The sequence below is a fragment of the Paralichthys olivaceus genome, chromosome 5 (assembly GCF_024713975.1).
Source record: "Paralichthys olivaceus isolate ysfri-2021 chromosome 5, ASM2471397v2, whole genome shotgun sequence".
Classification (NCBI taxonomy): Eukaryota; Metazoa; Chordata; class Actinopteri; order Pleuronectiformes; family Paralichthyidae; genus Paralichthys; species Paralichthys olivaceus.
This window is the reverse complement of record NC_091097.1, coordinates 26,622,584-26,629,638: the sequence shown is the minus strand read 5'-3', so window position 1 is coordinate 26,629,638 and position 7,055 is coordinate 26,622,584. Positions and strand designations below refer to the sequence as shown.

At 37.6% G+C, this 7,055-nt stretch overlaps 1 long non-coding RNA gene across 1 annotated transcript; it reads right to left on the bottom strand.

Annotated features, from left to right (window-relative positions):
- Positions 1-2,355: 2,355 nt before the first annotated feature.
- Positions 2,356-5,483, bottom strand: LOC138407763 (uncharacterized). The gene is made up of 2 exons (XR_011241112.1): positions 5,344-5,483; positions 2,356-5,217 (listed from the first exon to the last, which is right to left on the bottom strand). It is a non-coding gene; the product is annotated as an uncharacterized lncRNA (long non-coding RNA).
- Positions 5,484-7,055: the final 1,572 nt, after the last annotated feature.

Here is a 7,055-nt window from a genome sequence, read left to right as displayed (position 1 = left end):
TGGTGTCTTGTAACACAACAAATCCTCGCTGAACTGCTCAAAGATGTAGCCAGCGATAACCTTGCATCTGTCCATTGGTCATAACCTCATGTTGGACAAAAGCCAGCACTTCTTCCATGTCAGACTGGTTCTTCCTCCTGAACAGCCCAAGTATTCTACAAACTCTCTTTAAAGTTCTGACACTGTCTGGTTGTAATGCGCTAAAATTGCAAGTATTTCCTTGTTACTGAAAAGAAAGTTTGAAGTATAATTTGATTAGGTCCTCCAAATCAGGCACTGCAGGCATTGTGGTGAAAAAGGAAATTGAAGGGATCTATCATTCTGCATCATCCATGAGTACAATGACATTGTGGTCGATCTGCACAGAGGAAGACATAAAATAAAAGACAATGATTTTTTTCAATGTGCACATGCAAAAATGTTCAAGTGATATTACATGCTCTCACTGTGAGACAGATTCCAGAGGTGTTGCCTGCAATCATCTAGTTTACTGTATTCTGGACCCTTTCCGTGCACGTAGGAAAAGCCTTTGCGTTGACTTAAGTGAAACTAGTGCTACTAATCATCTGTCAGACTTGAGAGAATGGGATGAATAGAGCTGGCTAAATCGTTTTAACTAACCCTTGTAAGCACTGTGCTGTTTATGGTTCAAACAATAAATCAACAGGCTAATTGATCCTAGGGAGTGCAATGCCTGCACATGAATTTACATAGTCATGTAATGTCTTCTGTTTTAGTCTTGTCTGTCTATTTCTCCCATTTGCATTTGTGTAAACTGGGAATCCAAAATCAAATCAAATCAAATCAAATTTGTATAGCCCAAATTCACAAAACACATTTTGCCTCAGAGGGCTTTACAATCTGTACAGGTAGTGACACCCTCTGTCCTTAGACCCTCAGTTCGAGTGAGGAAAAACTTGCCCACAAAAAACCCTTTTAACAGGGAAAAGAAGGTGGAAGAAACCTCAGGGAGAGCCACAGAGGAGGGATCCCTCTCCCAGGACGGACAGACGTGCAATGGATGTCACGTGTACAGAACAACGAAACAGAAACATATTATACAATTACAATGAAAGACAATGATTACAGTAGCAGTGGTTAGCAGTGGTGGTAATATGTAACAATGCTACAGTCTTATCCTATAGCAGCATAACTAAGGGCTGACCTGAGCCAGCCCTAACTATAAGCTCTATCAAAGAGGAAAGTCTTAAGTCTACTCTTAAAAGTGTTGACCGTGTCTGCCTCCCGAACCCAAAATGGTAGTTTGTTCGACCATTTGTACAGGCTTCCTCATCTTGATACTGAAGGTTGAGTATGTAGTAGATTGCAAACACAGCAGCAAGTCCAACTGTGACTTGCCCTGTTGCACCTGAAACTTTAAGTCATAGCAACATGAGAATGCATCTCACCTTATGTAAACATTTGTTAACTCAAGATGAATGACCAATATGCTTTATTATATGTCTAACACAGGATCTAAATGAAATGTATACCATGAAGTATCAGGCGAGGACTTGCAGGAAGACTAAGAGTTGTCTCAATGTCAGCTGCAGTGGCAGACACCTGTAGGGAACAAATACATACATGCAACATTTTTAAGATGAAAAATTATAAAAAGGTAAATAGTTTTTAAACAGAGAAAGAAAAAAGAAAACTTACACCTGCAAGAAGGATCAGCCCAGTTAGGTCCTCCCCAAAGTGTGCCATGAGCAGCTGAACAACACGAAGTGCCACCTCATTATCTTCACCTTTAGAGATGACATCCTTGACATCTTTGTTAGTAGGTTTTTCCCTGAAGTATTGTGTGATGGCTCTTCCACATTCCTCCATACTGAGTTCCAAGCTACGAAGCACATTGATGTCTGTGAGCAACTCAAAATGTGTGAAGATCTTTCCTGGCTGCTTTTTAGTGCAACCATATCAGTCTTAATGCTGAAATGTTAAACCTTAACTGAGTTGCAATGTTAAGATTATGAAAGAAAAAACACAGTTGATGCACAGTAAAATCAGCATACCCAAATTAACACTGTAAGAGTTGATCTTAACACTTTTAAAGTGTCTATATGGGTCCACATCTCAGAGTGTAAATTTCACACTTTTTCGAGTGTTGGAACCTAAGTTAGTGTAAATTTGACTCTTTTTGGAGTTAAAATTTAACACTGCTTAACACCAACCAGTGTTAGTTTTTTTTAACACTTCTATGTAGTGTTAGCAATTAACTCTCTCAGATGACTATTTCTTAACTACACAAGTGTTACCCCCATAACACTTAAAAGGTGTCACTATAATTCTTATATATATTCCTAAAAAAAATACTTGGAAAATAGACTTTCCGGAAAAAAAAAGGTAGTCATGTTTGGCAGTTTAAAACATTTATTTTCAAACTAGCACCACAAATATTTAAACGTGCAACAGTAAGGCACAATGTATGTCCTCTCACTCTCATTAGAGTATTGCTTATCAAATGTCTAAAATATGTCAGCTGGTCAATGAAAATCACAACATGTTCATTATTTTGCTCTTCTATACAGTATGCATGAAAATGTTCATCGAAGTACAGTGTGTCAACAGCACAGCCTATTATGAAAGCACGTTGTTCATGTATTATGATATTACAGATTTTCTTAAATACAGGTAGGTCATCATGGGATGTTCCACTGCATACCAACAAGTCAATCTGGTATTCTGTGCCATAATTTCTGACCCAACATGTAGTGGAAACATCTGAACATGGATCTAATTGTAATGTATGACAGAGTAATTCTCCACCTTCCAAGCTATCAATGCTTTTTATTTTTAAAGGACCAATCTCAAACCGCTTAAAATAATAATTTTCATAGTAAAATGCCAGTTGACGCTGGTGTTGCTTTACTAGAGATTTAGTAAGGTTTTTAAAATTTTTTACAGACTTCTTAAAAAAATTGTGTTTTGCTTCAAATCGCATACACCACATATGTATAAGAGGGCCAATTTTTTTTATAATCCTTGGATAATGTATCATTAAGTGGTGTTTGGGAATCAATTTCTTATCATGGAACAAAATTTTGAACATGTTATGGTGATCACAGATCAAATGTTTTAGGTAACATATCATACCATCAGTAAGGATAGGGGAGAAGACTATATCAACAATCTGTATCAAGAGGAGCAATAAGTTCCAGTGATTATTGTCCCTTTCAACCACATCACCAAAAATAAGTGGGGTATTGCGTAGAATACACCATGACTGAACTGCATTTAAACCTAAGTGCTTGCTGTTGTCCTCAATTTTTAAGTGACTCGGTTTGTTTTTACGTTCCAAGTGTCCATAATTAAAAGTCTGTATCCTATCTGACAACGTGTTGATAGAGATGTAACCATTTTTAAGCAGGTACTGAAAAAACAGCTTAAGCTCATACTGTACGACACCCTCCAACAAATCATGCATAATATCAACCGCAAAATTATCAGTACACCGAAAATACTGTAATGAATCAAGCACACAACGTTTTTTAACACCATAAACAGTAGGTAGAGCAGGATCTTCACTTAGTGCATTACAATGTTCAATATGAAGCTCTCTGGAGCGCAGAGTAAGTCCTGGATTATCCTCAGAAAAAACAGACTGAATTTCTTCCTTATTTGTCAGACAGAACCTACAAAAGTATGTTGCACTGAAAGATTCAACAAAGCCGAGCAAAGAATTTAAAGCAAGATTATCTCCTGTGACTTGAATTACAGAGCCAAATACTGGTTCATCAATAAATGGAAATTGGATACCTTCAGTTTCTAAAATTTTCAAATCGTCAATTAGAGGCTTTAATATTTCTTCAAAACCGTACGTCTTTAAATCTTGGGTGTAGAAAAGAGCTGCAAGATGTATGTTCATAAGTACAGAGTTCACCTTGGGTGGGAGGTTTTTTAAAGTAAAATAAACACAACCAAGTTTGTGGATCCCCTTCTTAGAACCCAACGGATTAGCCGTTTCAAAATCGTCATAATAAAGTAAAATTTGTAGAGCATGTCTCTGTTGTGAAAAAAGAGGATGGTTTTGGAAATAAAACCCATCATTAATGTCTTTGTATGTCCCCTTTTTACAGTGTTTCTCTTGCAAGAAGCACTCTCTTATCTCACTATTTTTGAAAATGGATTTCAGTGTACCTAAACTGGGTACATACATGTACTTGTCTGTTACAGGAATCTGACTATATACACCTGTAGTTCTATTTCTACGTGTATCCATTCTCACACCAAGGACAAATTCTTTAGGCTCAACTATTTCCCATTTTTCATCATAATATTTTTGTCTCTTCATATGTGTGTTAAATTTTGAAAAGGGATTGTCTAATTGATTTAAACAGTGCTCTACTTTCTTATAAATTTCCGACTCCTTAGTTTCAGAGGAAAATGTTTGGAGAACTGCTTCTTGTGCTCGACCTTGAACATCACTAATAACTTCCTCCATCGAACAAACTATCGTTTGGATAGTGCTTTGAGAACAACCAGAGGTTTGTAAGTGTGAAACAACTGAACCGCACATTCTTTCAAGTGAGTTCTGTGTGATTACAGGACGAACCTGTAACATGAATGCAGCAGAAGTTGTTGGCTGTTCACTTAAAGATTCAAACTCAAAATGTCTTTGTGTGGCCACTTCCTGGTTAGTATCGACCAGCTCATCATGGTTCTTATGAACAGTCTTTAGGTGCTTTCTGAAGCCATTGTATGTACAAAAAGATGAAGGACATCCTTGCTCTCCACATTTCAAACGTAAGTTTTTAGCTGGATATAGTCCATGCTGAAATTTAAATGTTGACAAAGAACTGAACAATTTTTGTGGTGCTTTTTACAAACAAAACATGTGAACATAATCAGACAGTTTTTTCAACTGTGCTCTGACCTTTGTGAATTGGTGACATTTTAATGGTCTTGAAGTAGTTTGGCCCTCAGTTCCTTGACTCGTGGGGTTTCCCTTGTGGTTCCAACATCGATGTTGTATATCGTTGTTTGGATGAAAGTGTAGAATGCAGAAAGTGCTTCATCATAGGAGAGGCTGAAGACATAGTGAGTCTTGAACAGCACATCAAAAGCAGCCACAGATGTCTGAGCGTTGCATGGGATAGCTTTCTGGTCCACAACAATGAAGAACCTTGCGATTTTCTTTTTTTGCTCTCCGATGCAAAGGAGGAAAGGCTGCCTTGCATCAACTTTATCCAGGAATGTAGTGAGGCTGGCTCCTTCCTGTAGTTTGAATGACACATTATGCATATACTTAGCATAACATACTAGGTACATAGCAAGAATTATTCTTACAGTCCAATCTGCACCTCAAACTTCTTACACAGTAGTACAAAGAGCTGATGGTACCTTAATGAATCTGACAACATGATTGGCTGCCTGTGCTGAGCTCATCTTGGGAGTTTTTTTCTGGCCTTTTGATGTAGGGGGCAGGAGATGCAACAGCAACAGGAGAGCAGACATATCACTATCCCAGCCTTGAAGACAAGTATTTGAGAAAGACAACAAAAGCATTGTAAAACATTATTTCTTGCTTACTACAGATACCATTTCATTTACCATTTAACTAAAATGTCATTGAGGGAACCGACATTGAAATGTCTCCCAAGATAAACCATATGACACTTAGCAATATAACTCCCTCTCAAAATAATAGAGATATTTCGGTGTGACCCAGTACAAAGACATCCTGCTGTTTTGGCAGGTAAACATGAGCAGTCTGTCGAAAACCGCAATTTCACGGTGTGTGTTTGTTACTGACAAAAAGTTATATTATACTTCACCAAGAGCTATGTTATTTTGCAACAAAAATAATGTAGAAATTACTTTGGACAAAGGGCTAGCTAGCGTTAGCACCACTTTAGCACGCTAGCTAGCAACTCCGAACCATTAGCATCATCTTATCACGTTTTATATCTATGGTTACAAAGTGTATTACTAGTATCACTCAACCAAAACGTCAAGCCAAACTTACCGTTTACTGCCTCACGTTTTATGTTACAGTGAGACCAGGCATGCATGCTAACCTCTAAGCAGGGGTTCGGGTTTTGGTAACAGCGTGACGAGTAAAGTTACTACTTCATGTACTTACCGCACAGTGTAACCGTTAAAAGTTGAGATGTAGCTGTATCTTCAGCAGACCGATTGACACGCAGTCGAAACTGAGTCGAGACAGTTCTTGCTTCAGCATAGCGGTGTTCGTACGGTGTAGGGGGGAGGGGCAAGGGGACGTGAACACTTGAGGTGTGAAATACAGGATTAGAGTTTAGAGTAAGAAATTCAGAGTTAATATTTAAACATTTACACTTAGAGGTTTGAATTAGTGACACTTTCTTTTTACACTCGGTTTTGACAACAACTATTTATCAACTGAGAGTTAATTATAATGAATTAACTATATCCAGAGTATAATTAACTCTACTAGTGTATGTCTATTTTAACACCAAGAATTCAACTCTTCTCAATTTGCTGTGTGCAAAACGGTTTAACAAAGCCTTGAGGATTTAAGTGTCTCTTTTACCGAACTAGCTTAATTCTGTTAACTCATTGTAAAACAAATTTCATTAAAAGTCGACACAAACTAAATAAAAATAAAGAAAGAAAGAAAATAAGATATTAATTAACGTACCGTTCAGATGCAAGACCAGAATGTTGGTGATTAAGACAGATTGTGCGTCGTGTCTCTTCTGGAAAATTTCCAAAAAATACTGTAGTGTCCCGTAATTTAAAACAGTAGCATACCGTTTATGGCCTTTGTCCTGTTGCTCCAAGTTAAGAAGCCCACAATGCATTGCTAACTACAGTACCAAACTGTTAGAAATTGGCTGTAAATTTACAGCAACTGTTTACAGTGTACGAGTGTGACATGTGACACAATACCCCATCAGTGGACATGTTGTCACACTACGTAGGGTAAGATGTCACCATGGACTCTGGATCAAACAAAACAAGAACCAGCACTGATTCAAATTCTTAATTAGATCCAGCTACAGACGAAAAGATTGATTCATCACTGAACTGAATCGATCCTAAAGGGAGCAGTTAATTCAGTCTCTTATAAT